The sequence below is a fragment of the Bos mutus genome, chromosome 1 (assembly GCF_027580195.1).
Source record: "Bos mutus isolate GX-2022 chromosome 1, NWIPB_WYAK_1.1, whole genome shotgun sequence".
Lineage (NCBI taxonomy): Eukaryota > Metazoa > Chordata > Mammalia > Artiodactyla > Bovidae > Bos > Bos mutus.
Window position 1 is genome coordinate 95,763,859 of NC_091617.1, and position 16,929 is coordinate 95,780,787.

Below are 16,929 nucleotides of genomic sequence, written 5' to 3' on the forward strand. Positions count from 1 at the left end.
TCCATTCTTCTCATTAACCCTATCTTAATACCAAATTAGTCAAATAGAATACATGACAGTATCTATCTACCTCACTGTGGGTTTTAACGTATATTAAATCTGCTCCTCATATCACAAAAAGGGCCAATGAGATACTCCTTGTGAACCATAAAGTCTTTACAAAGGAAAGGATGGATTTTCTGTCCTTTCTGTTCTTTTCAAAAATAGCTCTTCTCTTCAAAAAATAGCTCCAGTCCTGAACCTGACTTCACAGCTATATCAAAGTCTTTAGGGTTAAGATCTTAGACCTAAGCTTGCACGTCTAGAAAATGCTTATTAACAATAAGGGAGGCTTCCTGGTTCCTTCTAAAATCAATAGTTCTCAAACTCAGGTGCTATCTCACTAAAGGGTTTTTTTTTTTTTTTTTATTCTTACAAACACTGGGGGTAGGGGGAGGTATTATCACTGGCTTTGGCAGCCTGGGATCAGGGATGCTAAATATCCTGCATCAGCAGGACAACCCTGCACAATTAAAAAAAAAAAAAAATCCCACCTGAAATGCCAATAGCACTCCTCCTGCACTGAGAAATCATGCTCAAAGTGAGATGCTGTTCCAGCTTCCTAATTCCCCAATTGATACAGAGAATTTACTTTAGTATCCTTCCCCAGATGGAATGCAACCAATGTGAAGTCTACAGCAGCTCAGATGCATTACTGGGATTTCAGTAATTTTATTGAATTCAGGGCTGGTTCATGCCCTGAATCATGAAGTCTATTGTCACAGCTACAAGAAACCTCAGAAATCACCCCAACCAGCCTTCTCCCTTCCCTATGTTTTAAAGATGAAGTAATTGAAACCCAGAAATGTTAAGTGACTTGCCTAAGGTCAGCCAGCAAATTAGTGACAGGACCAAGACTAGAGTGCAGTCCATCCTCTTTGTTGATAGCATTTTGCCCTGCTCTGTACTGCCTTCAGGAATTTTATTCATCCTTGGAGCACAATCCAGTGTAACACACAGTGTGATTATTAAGTATTTATGAAGCTCCAAGTTTTCCACTGCTCACTATTGAGATATGGTTCCTTCATAACAACCAGGTAAGATATCAGATCCTGGGCTACGTCTATACAAGAGCATTCTTCTTAGAAATAGATAAGCAGCATACCCAACACATGGGCACAGCCATTCTTCCCCCGCCTCACACACCCTCCCCTGCCTCCTCGTTTCAAACTGCCAGAGATTATAGAGGCACAGCCTGAACAGAAGGCATCTTAATCTCCGGTGATTCTGTAAATAATATGCTGTTCATGCTTGCATATAAATGATCACAGCCTCTCTACTTTCCAGATGAGGGAGACTTCAGAAAGATGAAGTTGCCTGCACACAGAGCATGTCAGAGAGAGGATTTTCAGATTCCAAGCACCAGCTCTCTTTGTAGCAGGGTTAAATTTTTCACCCATCTGCACATTCCTAATTATTTATCCAGGCTTATGGTCTTAAATTTCACCTCACAGTCAAGTTAGTTTGTGCATATTTAGATTCTCAAATTGCTTATTTCCTACTTTTCATTCTCTGGCCACCGTTCTTCTACCTCTCATCCAATATACATCCAATAGAGATCATCTAAACCAATCCACTCAATTTACAAGAGATGAAACTCTATCTCTGAAAGCCAGAGAGGCAAAGCTGCCAGTTCAAGGTTAGATTCTCTGACTCCCACCCCCATGCTTTTCCCTCCACACCAAGCTGCGACTTTCCAAGGGTAGGTAAAAGAGCATCTTCCCACTCCCCACACACCTCCCATTCATTGACCAACCCCATAAGGATGGATGGAAATGACTAACTGCACTGTGCTCTGATGCTTATTCCAGGACCTTATTTAGAATATCCACAACTTAGTATCTCTCACTTTGTATTGATCCATCTATCATATTAAGAAGCTGGTTATAGAGGACACTTTCTAGTCCAGAGGGTATATATAATCAATATCATCAAGGCAGAGATCACCACAAAACTGTGCTCGAGAAAAAAGAGGGCATGATCCATGGCTCCCATCACTTGATAATGGAGCAAAGTTCATCCTGCATTCACTGTAAATGGCAGGTCATTGGATTCATAATCCCAGAAAGCAGATAACCGGGTAAATGGGTAGGCTGAAAAGAGTAAGAAAGTTAAAAAAGACAACTCCTAAACCATGTCTGCTTTAGGAGCAAGGTGTTTTTCCTGAATTGATCAGCATGTGTTCATGCTAAGTTGCTTTAGTCGTGTCCAACTCTTTGCGACCCAATGTACTGTAGCCCACCAGGCTGCTGTCCATGGGATTCTCCAGGCAAGAATACTGGAGTGGGTTGCCATTTCCTTCTCCAGGGAATTGATTAGCATGGTACATTTAATTTAATGTACACAAGGCTTACAATAATAGGGTTTTTCTTTTTTTTAGAAAATCAATGAAACATTTTCTATTTAAATTCATTCTGAAGAATCATTTAAAAACAAAAACAGGTGGTGTTTCAGCAAAAATTGCACTGAAAAGAGAATTGGTGAAGAAATCTAAGAACCAGCTTCTCAGGCAGGGTTTCACACCGTCATGATTGTCTCATCGTCTGACCAGGCTTATTAGGTTTAGAAACCTGATTTTATCAGTTCTATCAAAAGTCTTCTAGCTCTGCAGAGCCAAGCCATGCTCCCCAAATCCCAAGAGAATGACCTGATAACTAGATGCCAATACAGTCACTTCTAATGTAGGATGCTTTCAAGTATTGCCCAGGTCATTCCCATCCTGGTATTAGGATAGTAAGAAAACCGAACAAGTCATAGAAGATGACTTGAGAGCACAAGATCAGGATCAGTGGAGTTGGAGAAGCAGTCTCAGGAAATCTACCATCCACCCTGAAACAGGGACTAGAGAATTCTTCCAAATTCCACCAAGAACACCTTTCAGATTACTGGAATATTGGGCCCTCCAAGTGGAGGATCTTGTTTCCCCTTTCTCTAGTGTTAGAGAAACTTTGGAAAATTATTTCAGTAGAAGGTAGACTTTAGCTTCTGTGCATCCCTCATCTTCTGTTAGGATATTATTTCATACATGTTATAACTTCTTAACTCATAGCTTGTCTTATATTTAGTTACATTCTAGTCTCCTTTAGGGAGTTTTGGTAGATGCCCCAGTTTAACCACCAGTCATGAATAAGTCACCCTAGTGGCTGGGTTCTTTCTAAGGGGCAAATCTCTTGTATTTTGCACATATTCTATTTATTCCACTTCTCAGAGGGTGCCATGATCTGACCTCGCTCTGAGAGCACTGGGTCTGGTGTATACTTGTCAGTAATCTTCATGTGTGGACCCTGACATTTGAAACTGTTTTCATTAGTCACTCTCAACACAGAAAATATTCATGGGGTGACTATGACTCATCCACAAAAATGCCAAAGGAATCAACTCTCAAAAGGTTTTTTTAAAAAAAATCAGACACCATTGTTACCTCTGACAGAGGTCAAACAATCATTTAACTATTTTTATTCTCCCCTTGAGCAGGCTAGTTATCCTAGTTCCAAGCAAGCATAAACTGCAACAGACGGTCTGGGATTCATCTTAAGTTCTTTCCTAGTCACACAGACTTTTGACACACTTTCTATTCCAGCATCAGAACATAGAGGAGGAAAATATCTGAATGAGTATAGACTGTTGTGCCAGAAATAAGTTCCTAATATAGACAACTAAAACATGCCACCATAGAACTTAACTGTCAAAACAGAAACAAGACTTCTCCATTTCAATACTGTCTTAGTGACTAGCCTGTGTTCTTCTTTTCTGCCCCCAAGTCTATTCCAAACCAGTTGTAAATAAATATTATGGTGCCAACACAGTAATACTGGGTATCTGGGGAGAACCTTCAGTTGAGCTTTGTGATGTCGTCTCTTTACACACGTGATTCCAATATGGCAAGTTACTGAAGTCAGGGATAATTACATAGCTACATCATAATACTTCTGACAATAGTCACAACAGCTCAGTTCAGTTCAGTTCAGTCACTCAGTCATGTCCGACTCTTTGCAAACCCATGAATCACAGCACACCAAGCCTCCCTGTCCATCATCAACTCCCGGAGTTCACTCAGACTCACGTCCATTGAGTCGGTGATGCCATCCAGCCATCTCATCCTCTGTTGTCCCCTTCTCCTCCTGCCCCCAATCCCTCCCAGCATCAGAGTCTTTTCCAATGAGTCAACTCTTCACATGAGGTGGCCAAAGTACTGGAGTTTCCACTTTAGCATCATTCCTTCCAAAGAAATCCCAGGGCTGATCTCCTTCAGAATGGACTGGTTGGATCTCCTTGCAGTCCAAGGCACTCTCAAGAGTCTTCTCCAACACCACAGTTCAAAAGCATCAATTCTTCGGCGCTCAGCCTTCTTCACAGTCCAACCCTCACATCCATACGTGACCACTGGAAAAACCACAGCCTTGACTAGACGGACCTTTGTTGGCAAAGTAACGTCTCTGCTTTTGAATATGTTATCTAGGTTGGTCATAACTTTCCTTCCAAAGAGTAAGCGTCTTTTAATTTCATGGCTGCAGTCACCATCTGCAGTGATTTTCACATGTACTCATTTAATCCGAGGAGTAGGTATATTTATCCCAATTCTTCATATGAGAATTATCAATTTTAAATGACATGCCCAAGGTCTTAGAGCCAGATTCAGATCTGTGCTACCTGACACCAAAATCCTCCCCATTCATACTACTCATCCACAGTTTTCTTAATTAGTTTATTTTAATTGGAGGATAATTACTTTACAATATTGTGATGGGTTTTGCCATACATCAACATGAATTAGCCACAGGTGCACATGTGTCCCCCAATCCTGAACCCTCCTCCCACCCCACTCCCCACCCCATCCCTCTGGGTTCTCCCAGAACACCGACTTTGAGTACCCTGCTTCACACATTGAACCTGCACTGGTCATCTATTTTAAATATGGTAACATACATGTTTCAATGCTATTCTCTCAAATCATCCCACCCTCATCTTCTCCCACATAGTCCAAAAGTCTGTTCTTTACATTTGCGTCTCTTTTGCTGTCTTGCATATAGGGTCATCGTTATTGTCTTTCTAAATTCCATATATATACATTAATATACTGTATTGGTATTTCCCATTCTGACTTACTTCACTCTGTATAATAGGCTCCAGTTTCATCTACCTCTTCAGAACTGACTCAAATGCGTTCTTTTTATAGCTAAGTAGTATTCCATTGTGTATATGTACCAAAACTTCCTTATCCATTCATGTACTGATAGACATCTAGGTTGCTTCTATGTCCTAGCTATTGTAAACAGTGCTACAGTGAACATTGGGGTACATGTGTCTCTTTCAATTCTGCTTTCTTTGGTGTGTATGCCCAGCAGTGGAATTGCTGAATCATATGGCAGTTCTATTTCCAGTTTTTAAGGAATCTCCACATTGTTCTCCATAGTGGCTACACCAGTCTGCATTCCCTCCAGCAGTATAAAAGGGTTCCCCTTTCTCCACACCCTCTCCAGCATTTACGGTTTGTAGACTTTTTGATGGCAGCCATTCTGACCAGTGTGAAATGAAACCTCATTGTGGTTTTGATTTGCATTTCTCTAATAATGAGTGATGTTGAGCAACATTTCATGTATTTGTCAGCCATCTGAATGTCTTCTTTGGAGAAATGTCTGTTTAGTTCTTTGGCCCACTTTTTGATTGGGTCATTTATTTTTCTGGTATTGAGCTGCATGAGCTGCTTATATATTTTGGAGATTAATTCTTTGTCAGTTGTTTTGTTTGCTATTCTCTCCCATTCTGAAGGCTGTCTTTTCACTTTGCTAATAGTTTCCTTCATTGTGCAAAAGTTTTTAAGTTTAATTAGATCCCATTTGTTTATTTTTGTGTTTTGTTTTTTTTTCCATTACTCTGGGAGGTGGGTCATAGAGGATCTTGCTGTGATTTATGTCAGAGAGTGTTCTGCCTCTCTTTTCCTCTCAGAGTTTAATAGTTTCTGGTCTCACATTTAGATCTTTAATCCATTTTCAGTTTATTTTTGTGTAACTTATCCACAATTTTAAAAGTCTCTCTGAGACAGACTGATCCTAATATATCTTACATGAGTACACGGATGACAAGAATGGCTCCGCAAGTGCACTTACCTTCGTGGCCTTATCAGAGGAGTTAGACCCAGAGGTCCAAAGCTTTCACGTGGAACCGTGAAAAAGTCATACTTTTTCTAGGCCTCAGTCATTCCATCTACGAAAGATAAATAATAGTGGCTCTTTAGTTATTCACTCATTCAACAAATATTCTAAAAACTGAAGTGACAGTGGAAAAAAACACAGTTTAAGAGTTGTTAATAAAAATAGGAACCCCTGTTCAGATTATTGTTGCTAAAATAAAGATAATACTAAGTGCCAATGGCCTAGGGTATGTGGAAGACTGCATTCAAGATTGTTTTGGGTTAGTTTCTTAATCAGCAAAGCAGTTTGAAATCTTCTCATGTATCTGTCAAATAAAACTACAGGCCCAACTGACCAACATAATGCAAGTTGTTACTTATGAAAAACAATAGCCTGGATCCTCAAGGTTCCTGTGAATGGTTTCTGAAGACAAATTTGTCCTAAGCGATGAACAATCCATCTTTAGACTTAAATTATTACAGAACTTCAAAGTGCCTTTTTATTTGCCTAAGGAACTCATTTCTTTCAGTGAAGGCTGAGATCACGTGATTACCCAAAGCAAGAACACAGTACAGGAAGACTAATAATCTATAATGGCAAAAGAGATATCTATTAAGCAAACAGAATGGGCAATTTGAAATAAAGGGAAGTAAGGCCATTTTGAAAGGCCATTTTGTTCAGTTTAAGAAAATTCTTAAGTTTAATCTTGCTGGAACTAGTGAATGTTAAGAAAACACTGAATGAGAGAATAAAAAAGAAAACTTGCTGTTCAGTTGCTAAGTCCTGTCTGACTATTTGTGACCCCATTGATTGTAGCGCTTCAGGCTTCCCTGTCCTTCACTATCTCCCGGAGTTTGCTCAAACTCATATCCATTGAGTCAGTGATGCCATCCAACCATCTCATCCCCTGCCGCCCCTTTTCTCCTCCTGCCCTCGATCCTTCCCAGCATCAGGGTCTTTTCTGATGACTCTTCACATCAGGTGGTCCAAGTACTGGAGCTTCAGCTGAAGTCAACCCACAAAAAGGAGGGGGAAGAGATGGCATTCTTCCTAAAGCACTTTCCCTAGAAAGGAAGAGTTGAAGTGGGAGGTGCAGAGGCGTTTGCTGGGCGGTGAGAAGTGAGATGTGTTTCCTTCCCCTCAATCAAAGACTTTACCGTGTCCCAGGCTTGAGAGTAAGAGACATCGCACACATAAATAAGCAGATGGCTCTTTCTTCAGTTCTGAATCATCCAATTTGTCCCCAGTTTTCAGAAGTCACTTGGCAAAAGGCATCATCATGAAGCCATTAACTAATGATTGCAAATTCACCAAGCCTAGAAGCCTAATTTATACACAGGAAACTATTTGGACTTTTAAAGTAATTTTCTCCTGTTAAGAAAAGGGGCATCAAGCCTTTCTTGGCATAAAAACAAAACAAACAAAGACTCAAAAAATCAAGGGGGAAGCACTGGCATTAGAAAATGAAGGAAATTTGCCAGCCTAATCTCGCAGCTTAGCTTGTTTGCAAGGCCAGTTTCTAGTCAAAAAGTAGGATAATAAGAGTTGTAAACAGAATGTTAAAATGTGATTTATGACTGGACTGTGTCATATCACTCAAGGTGATCCATTTTAACTTAGCTTTAAATATCAAAGCAAAGTTCTCAGTGTTGGCTTTTTTTGTTTGTTTTTTAATGAACTATAAGGAGGTCCTTATTGGAATTTATTTGCTGCTCAGCTGCTTGCAGTTTTTTGGAGAAGTGTTTCATTACAAGCTCGATGGCTATAAGATTAGTAAAACTCATCTCTCCTGGACCTTGAATGCTGAGCTAAGGGGATTAAGCTTTAAGCCACAAGTGCTGGGAGCCACCAAAGGTTTTAGTATGGTGAAAGTTATGACCAGAAGAGTAACAGAAGGTTCTGGCAACAGTGAGTGGGATAGCTGAGGGAGACAGAGAGAGGAGGGGAACAGAAAAGTCAAGTCAGGAGATTGTCAAAAACATTCAAAAGAAAGAGGATTTCATAGCCGCAGAATCAGGGGCCATTGTTATTTCTTGGCTGGTGTTAAATCATGTTGCCTGGATCTGGAGATGAGCACAGCTCCCAGGACTAGGGCTCAAGAGCGCCCTCTCCTTGACTTCACACCTGACCCACGCCCTCCCCCTCCTTTCTGTCAGCTGACTGGAACCCCTCTCCACTCATGGTGAAAGGGTTGGTGGGGATGGGCTGGAGTGCAGAGAGAGGTAAACCAGAGGAGCTTTGCCTGCCTGGAACCAAGACGGTGCCAAGAAGGCAGCACAGGGAAGCAAAGCAGGGGTGGTGGTTTCAGGCCAGCCTCTCTAGCAGTGTGTGCCTCACCTCGCACAGGTTACTTTGCTTTTCTGGGCCTGAGATGCCCCAACCTTCGAACAGAAAGGCTACTGTGGATGATTGCCATGGTTCTTTCCAGCTTGAGAATTTATAAAATCAGCAGTGATTATTAATTTAAAGATGCATTTCATGGACCATATTCAATTCAGTTCAATTCCAGGGCGGACACTGTGCAAAATGCCAAAGGGTTTGATTTCCTCCTTTTATTCCCCACCACTCCATTTCTTGTATTTTTCCATTATTTTTCAGATACAGTATTTTTCCCCCGTTCCTTTTTTTTTTTTTCTCCATTTTCCAGTGGTAGCAGGGAGGGGGCTGTTTCCATAAGACAAGACACTGGGATCATCTGTTTATTGACAGGACAAGGGACTAGCCCGCCAGCTCTTTTGCACATCATTCTGCTGATGTCCCGTAGTCCTGTACCAGCAGGAAGAGGAAGTTGAACTCAACCTCCCTTCTGACTTTTATTTTTTAATCACTGCTTTCTCCACCAAGCTGCAGGCTTCCAGATGTTCTAGGCAACTCTCCCTCACTGCCTACAGGTCAAGCAAGATGATTGCTGTTACCCACTTTTCCCTAGGAAAACAAATAAAGAAGGAGGCTATTTATACTGTCTTGCTGTAGTTTAACTTGACAATAATTAATACGCATGTGCATATGTACACACACAGCCCAGCCTCTTGAATGCAACTGCATCTGTTTAACCTTGGCCTACTCAACTCTAACCAGAGAGCAGGGCCATGGAGGCCTCACTCCCAAGGAAACAACTGAACCCTGAATTAGTCACCTGTCTTTTAGTCCCTTGAGCTACTATTCCATTTGAGAACTATCAAATACTTGTCTTGCTCATCTCAGTTGAAGCTGAGCTCAGCTAGGGTCTCCCCTATTTTACTGCCCCACCCCACCCCCAACCCCAGCCTAAGGCTTTCAACCCCCGACTCAGTATCTCACTTCCTACACCAGCCTAGTTAATATTCTAAGCACAACTTCTAAAGAAAGAGAAACAGGCCAGCAGAGGAAGCGAGAATCTATTTCTTCCAGTGCTCACAGCCTAAGGAGGCTAAAGATTTTCTCCTAACAATCCAGGATTCTGCGATGAGAACCAGGTTATTGGGTAGCTAGAAATACTTCAAAAATAAAACACTCAACACCCAAGAGAGGCCTACGTGGATGTACATGGAGCCCAAAGCTGGAGAGATGAGGAAAGACTTTAGGAAAGACTACCAAAAAGTATTATAGAAAATGTAAATTATTATTAAAATTAGAGGGAGCAGTTGATCCAGCCCCATCTCCTAGAACAATAACAATAATATCTGTATTTTAATCTAGTACATACCACACACTTCATATACATTAACATGAATTAGCACAAAAATCCTAATAAGGTGGGCATTTTTATGCTCTTTTTTTTTTAAAAAGAAAAGCTCTTCCCTGGTGGCTCAGATGGTAAAGAATCTGCCTGCAATGCAGGAGACCCGGGTTTGATCCCTCAGTCAGGAAGATCCCCTGGAGAAGGGAATGGCAACGAATTCCAGTATTCTTGCCTGGAGAATCCCATTGACAGAGAAGCCTGGAGGGATATAGTCCATGGGTTCCCAGAGAGTCAGACAAAACTGAGCAGACTAATACTTTAGATAAAGAAACCAGGCTTAGAAAGACCATAACTCTAACACAGATCTGTCTAACTTCAGAGACTAGAGATGATTACTTCTGCAAAAAATAAACTGCTGAAACTTAAACTTGGTAAAATAAAACCAAAGCCAGTGTACTGGAGGCAGACCTTTTGGGTCCAGGGAACAGCAGTGTGACCCTGGGCACATCCTTTAGGTCACACTTTCTTGTCTATGAAATACAAGTTTGGGATCCAATCATTTCTTCCAACCCAGCACCTGGGAGTGAGCTTATAGTCCCTGCATGTCTCAGCCACAGGAGCCAACAGCTAAAATCTTAGCTCAGCACCACAGATCTCTAACAACAGGAAATGCCACTTCAGAGGCTCTGGAAATGACTCAGAAAATCATTCTGTTCTCCAAAGAGAACCTATAATTTATACGACTGTGATTATCCCACCGGTCAGGGCCTAGGTAACATTCAGCATTCCATTCCATGGCACTCTGACAACACTGGAGACAGGAGCTGTGCTCAGTTTTTTTAAATACATGTGTTTAAAGCAGATAGTGACTCAAAAATGAAACAGGGTAAAAAAATCAATATTACAACCCACACATTCCTCTTATGTGAGAACCCATGACAAGAACATGTTAATGGCAGGGAGGGCTGGGGTTATTTACCAGCAAAGAGTCTTCATTTAATAAAAGGAGTCACCAGGATTCCTAAATAGTGTATGTTTATAGTCTGCAGAGACTGAACTTGATGGAGAGATAGACACTAAACCAATGGTGACTGAATGCAGATCAAAACCAAAGTGAGAACATGTGTTATTTAAATTGAAAATAAGATATCCTGTTTACAAAGGTTTGCTTTACACATAAGTGTTAGGAACCAGTGTTTGCTGAACGGATGTGAGTGTCCCTTTGGTATGGCAGGAGCCCTCTAGGTACAAATCTACACAGAGGGGCTGGATGCACACAGGTGAGGGAGGGAGAAAGAGAGGTGGAGGCGAGATGTGAGGGAGCCTCATTTCTGCTTAGAAAGGCATCATGGCAGTAAAAAATTGTATTGACTTAAAATAAAAATGGATGTTGCTAGAAAAGAGGATGATATATGGTGCAATTCTTTGAGTTAAACAACCAAAAATGAAACTTCGTCTAAGCCATCTAGAATATCAATAGGGCTTCTTCGGTCAGTATGTTAACCATTAAAGAGAGTTTGACAAGCAAAAGCAATATTTCTTGTAGCAAGGCCGGCAATCAGACAATGCTAGCATAAACAACGTCCCCCAGGAGGAATCGGAAATCTCATTACTGCCTTTGTGGTTTACCATGTCCTGACCCACAAACAACCAAACATTACCAACAACACACTGTGGATCGCCTTTTAAAGTTTATACCCCCTTTTCATGTGGCATTTCTTATTTAATCCTCTTCACAACTCTTCAGGGTAAGCAGAGCCAATATATTATCTTTGTTTTGAAGACAAAGAAACAGGTTCAGAAAGGTAGACGGATTTGTTTAAAGACATACACTTTTTCTGTAACAGGTTAATCTAAAACCCTGGAGTTCTGACTCTTAGTCCATTGCTCTCTCCACAATACCCCAGTAGGATCTGAGGCTTGGAGTACTCTCTTTCATAGGCTTACGTGGAAGGCAGCTCATATGTTTTGTGTGAAGATACAGACACAGCAATTTCCCACACTGGGAAGTTTGTGAATCAGTAAACAAATATTTGTTGCAAGAAGTCTGCTCGATCGTATATTAACACTGAAGAAGACTAAAACATGAGCCATGTCCTCAGGGAGCTGATAGCTGTGAGGCCTAGACTGTGAAGGGACTTGAAACCACAAGATGTATTATCAAAAGTAGTATTAGCATCAGTTAAGCCTCAGAGAATGAAGAGGTGAATCAGAAGGGGAAATGGGAGAAAGAGGGGAAGAAGGGTTAGTACCCAGGACGGGGCACTACTGCTTAAGGACATGAAGGCCCACACAGGAGGGACAGTAGATTTAGGCCCCCTGGAAGAGGGGAGTTGGAACTGAGATACCCACACAGATCTAGGACTTTCAAAGGACCTCATGGTCAGTGAAAGGAAACACAAGAAAAATCCTACTCACCCATCAGAGATCGTCAAGGGAGCTGGTCTCTGCCCAGAGTTCTGAATACAAAACAAAAAAGGCTTGCATGAGAAACCAAAGCCTTAGCCTTTCCACAAAAGGGTGGAGTCTAGATTCACAGTACTCACTCAGTATGAGAATTCCAAGGCTAAGAATTTAACATAAAGACTGGGCCACAAATACCCATAAGGCACCTTTCACAAAGGCTTCCCAGGTGGCCCAGTGGTAAAGAATCTGCCTGCCAATGCTGGAGACAAAGGAGACATGGATTTGACCTTTGGGTCAGGAAGATCCCTTGGAGGAGGAAATGTCAACCCACTCCAGTATTCTTGTCTGGAGAATCCCATGGACAGAGGACTCTGTTGGGCTACAGTCCATGGGGTCACAAAGAGTCAGACACAACTGAGCAAGTAAACAACGAGAACCTTGCAGAAGAAAAATGCAAAAAACTCTGAAAGGATACTCTGACCACCCAGGCCAGATGGGATATCCCAGACAAAATAAACTCCACTGAAGTTTGCTCACAACCAAAAATTTAAAAACATATAAAGAAATATTCTCCAACGAGTCAGAATGGGTAACACAAAGAACTGGAGATTATCCCAAGAACCTGAGCATTACTCCAATTAAATTCTCTTTTGAAGCAAATTTTACATTAGCTATCAGAAGTGGAGAGAAACAGCATGGGAGGTCTACATTTGCCATGATATTTTAGCGTTTTCCATTTCAGGTTCTGAAAACCATCCCTCTTTATTTTGAAGATTCTGTTGGCCAAATAAGTTCAATAGCTGTAGGTCTCCATGACACCATGATAAAATGAACTTTAAAAAAGAAAAGAAAGAAAGAAAAGCCACAGATCTAGAAAAGATACATTCACTGTATCTAACTAACAAAGGATTAGTATAAATCACATGTATTTTAAAATTCCTACAGATGAATAAAAAAAAGAAACAACACAATAGAAAACGGGCAAAGATTAGAAACAAGCAATTCACAGAAAAGGTAAAGAAAAAAAAAAGACCTACTTAACAAATTGAATAATCAGAGAAATACTTAAAGTAAACCCACTGAAGTCTTTCTAAACCTATCGTTTAAGCAACAATTTTAAAGTCTCATAACACCAGGTGTTGGTGATGATGTGCAGAAACAAGAAGTCTTACATATGTCTGATGGAAGAACAAATTTCTGCAACCACTTCAGAAAGAAATTTGGCAATATATTGTAAGTTAAAGTTACTTTACACCCCAGTAACTCCAAGCACACATGTGTAAGGAGACGTACTTTGCCAACAAAGATTCATATAGTGAAAGCTATGGTTTTTCCAGTGGTCATGTATGGATGTGAGAGTTGGACTAAAAAGAAGGCTGAGTGCCAAAGAATTGATACTTTCAAACTGTGGTGCTAGAGAAGACCCTTAAGAGTCCCTTGGACTGCAAGGAGATCCTGAAGGAAATAAACCCTGAATACTCACTGGAAGGACTTGATGCTGAAGCTGAACCTCCAATACTTCGGCCACCTGGTGCAAAGAGCAGACTCATTGGAAAAGACTCTGATGCTGGGAAAGATTGAGAGCCAGAGAAGAAGGGAGTGACAGAGGATGAGATGGTTGGATAGATCACTGACTCAATGGACATGAGTTTGAGCAAATTCTGGGAGATGGTGAAGGACAGGAAAGCCTGGTGTGCTGTAGTACATGGGGTCACAAAGTTGGACACAGCTTAGCAGTTGAACAGCAACAGTTCAGTAAGAGATTACACCTGAGTTATAATAGATTATCTAGACCTAGAGACAGATTAACTTCAAAATTAAAACTCTGAGTGAAAACGTTAGTTGATACTATTTTTAAACATTTTAAACACATACAAAACAATCTATAAGGATACAACTTATGTGATTTAAAAAATGTTTAAAACATCTGTGGGGATGATGAATATCATCTCCAGGATAGTAGTTACCTCTACAGAGAAAGAAGGAAGCAAGGAAATAGAAGAGTCTTAGCTATTGATTGGTACCTTTTATTTATTTCCAGAAAGAAAGATCTATAGCAAAATTGGTAAAAATCTGTTAAATAGGAGCAGTTATCATTTTGCTTTCTAAACTTTTTTTAAAAAGTAGTTTTATTTATTTATTTCTGGCTGTGCCGGTTCTTCATTGCTGCACGGGCTTTTCTGTAGCTGTGGTGAGTGGGGGCTACTCTCTAATTGCGGTGCATGGGCTTCCCATTGTGGTGGCTTTTCTTGTGGCTCCTGGGCTCTAGAGCACAGGCTCAACAGTTGTGGCACATGGGGCTTAGTTGCTCCACTGGCATGTGGGATCTTCCCAGATCAGGGATCATTGGCAGGCTGATTCTTTACCACAGAGCCACTAGGGAAGCCTCTGCTCTCTACACTTTTGCCTATGTCTGAAATATTTCATAATGTAAATTTTTTAATGTTTTATTTTAAAAGTTGACGCACTGTGCCTAGCCCCATATCAGAGAGCAAGATGGCCTCAGTGAGGTTGGCAGGGACTGAGAAAAGTTTTCCTAACCATTACTGAGAGAGAGTAGAATTTAGAGGTCATGGTCCCATGGAGAGAGACAAGGAATGAGACCATAAGGTACACCAGGCAGGGCTCTCACACACCCCTACCAGCCCAGTTGGATCAGGGCTTGTTTATTCAGAGACTGGAGACCTCAGCAGCTATAGCCACAGGCGCTTTGTCTTGGAAGGAAGTTCCTAGTCCCAGTGGACAATTCAGCCTGGCCAGAGGGTTGGCAAAGACTGAGCTGGTGCTTCTTACCTCTGCAATGCCAGTTTGATTTGGTTGTTAATTATACACTGTGCGAGACTGAAGTCCCACCTAATAAAGCCAACCATAGTGTGGCCTCCCAAATTCGAAAGAGGGGTGGGTGGAGAGGAACTCTGCATGTTATTAGTTGAATCTATTTGCTTGTTTTATAACCTAGGTATTAGAATTAGTAGTTTTTTTTTTTAATCTATGGCATTCACTTAAAACAGGACTTAATAAATATCCCATTCTTGATTCAAGCAAACTAATGAGTGTTCATGGGTGAAAAAATTTTTTCTAGAGAAAAAGAAAGGAACAAAAAATATGTTCTGAATGCTACATCTCTTACATGAAAATAATTTGTAAACTGATATAACAGTAGGCATGTTAAAGTGACAGACTATAGTCTTCCTCCTGCCTAAATTTTTTTATGTTAGTTATCACTTTTTTATAGTAACAGAATTTTTAAGAAAAAGGAGTAACACTGTATTTCTGAAATCAATTAGTTCTACTGATTGAGAGAAATAGATCTTTTCTGGTACCTAGAAGAGAATCTTACAGTTGGTTAAGAAATAAGTTTTAATTAATGATATTCCACCTTTCTAAAAGAGAAAAGAACTATATTCTATCTTCTCCCCCTCAACAAATTTAAAAATTGAAACAACCCTTTGAAATCACTAATGTTCTATTTGAATAGGCCCTTTATCAGCATTAATACTAGCAACTGGCAGGAACACATTAATTAGTAATTTTGTGAGGTCCAGGTTTTGAAAGCACTGTATGCCATTTGTGGGTTTTACAAAATAGACTTTCATGGAATTGGACTCCTATATAAACCTCCCAGGACAGTCATTCAGCCAGGCAGTTACTAGCATGAAAATCAGCAGGTCACATCCTTTATCTGAACAGGGTCACACTCAGGGAGAACTATTTATACTAGGCTAAGCACTGTTATAACAGGAAGGAATTGCCACCCCTTCTGCTTAGGTGTAAGGAGAAACTTAAACAAGCCATTCGTATCCTATAACCTTGTATTTATAGCCAGTGAAAAAGGCCAGTCATTGAAATCCAACTTTGTAATTCTCCATTCAGAATGCCACTGTAGGGAAAACATCATGTTTAACTCTGTCATTTGACATTTTTCATACCACGTGGGTGTGTTTCCTATTTGAATTTCAGCCACAGTCTTATTACTGAGCTACTCACATCTACCACTGTGATCGGAAAATAAAACTGGCTATTTGCCCAGATACCTCAGTGTACAAAACACAATAAGTTAGAAGTAGAATGGGGATTTAGAACTTGAGAATTATAAATCTGAAAGGTAATGTAAGTAGTTAATTCCCCCAACCCTGCCTTTTTATTTTCTAAATTGAGAATACCAAGCCTCCAAGCAGTCTTGTCTGAATTGTCTTGGTGCCGTTTCCCAGTGACTTGAACACAGGACAAGCAGTATAAGATGCTATATTCCAGACTAATCCTTCTTGCCCCCAGTGTGTGCGTGTGTGCTCAGCCTCTTCAGTCTGTGCCTGATTCCTTGAGACACTATGGACTGTAGCCCACAAGGCTCCTCTGTCCATGGGATTCTCCAGACAAGAATACTGAAGTGGGTTGCTATGTCCTCCTCCTGGGGATCTTCCTGACCCAGGCATCGAACCCGCATTTCCTGCATTGCAGGCAGATTCTTTATCCACTGAGCCACCTGGGAAGCCTGCCCCCACTGTGTAAGGAAAGGAAAGTGAAGTCACTCAGTCATGTCCCACTCTTTGCGACCTCATGGACTGTAGCCTACCAGGCTCCTCTGTCCTTGGGATTTTCCAGGCAACAGTTCTGGAGTGGATTGCCATTTCCTTCTCCAGGGGATCTTCCCGACCCAGGGATCGAACCCAGGTCTCCCGCATTGTAGACAGA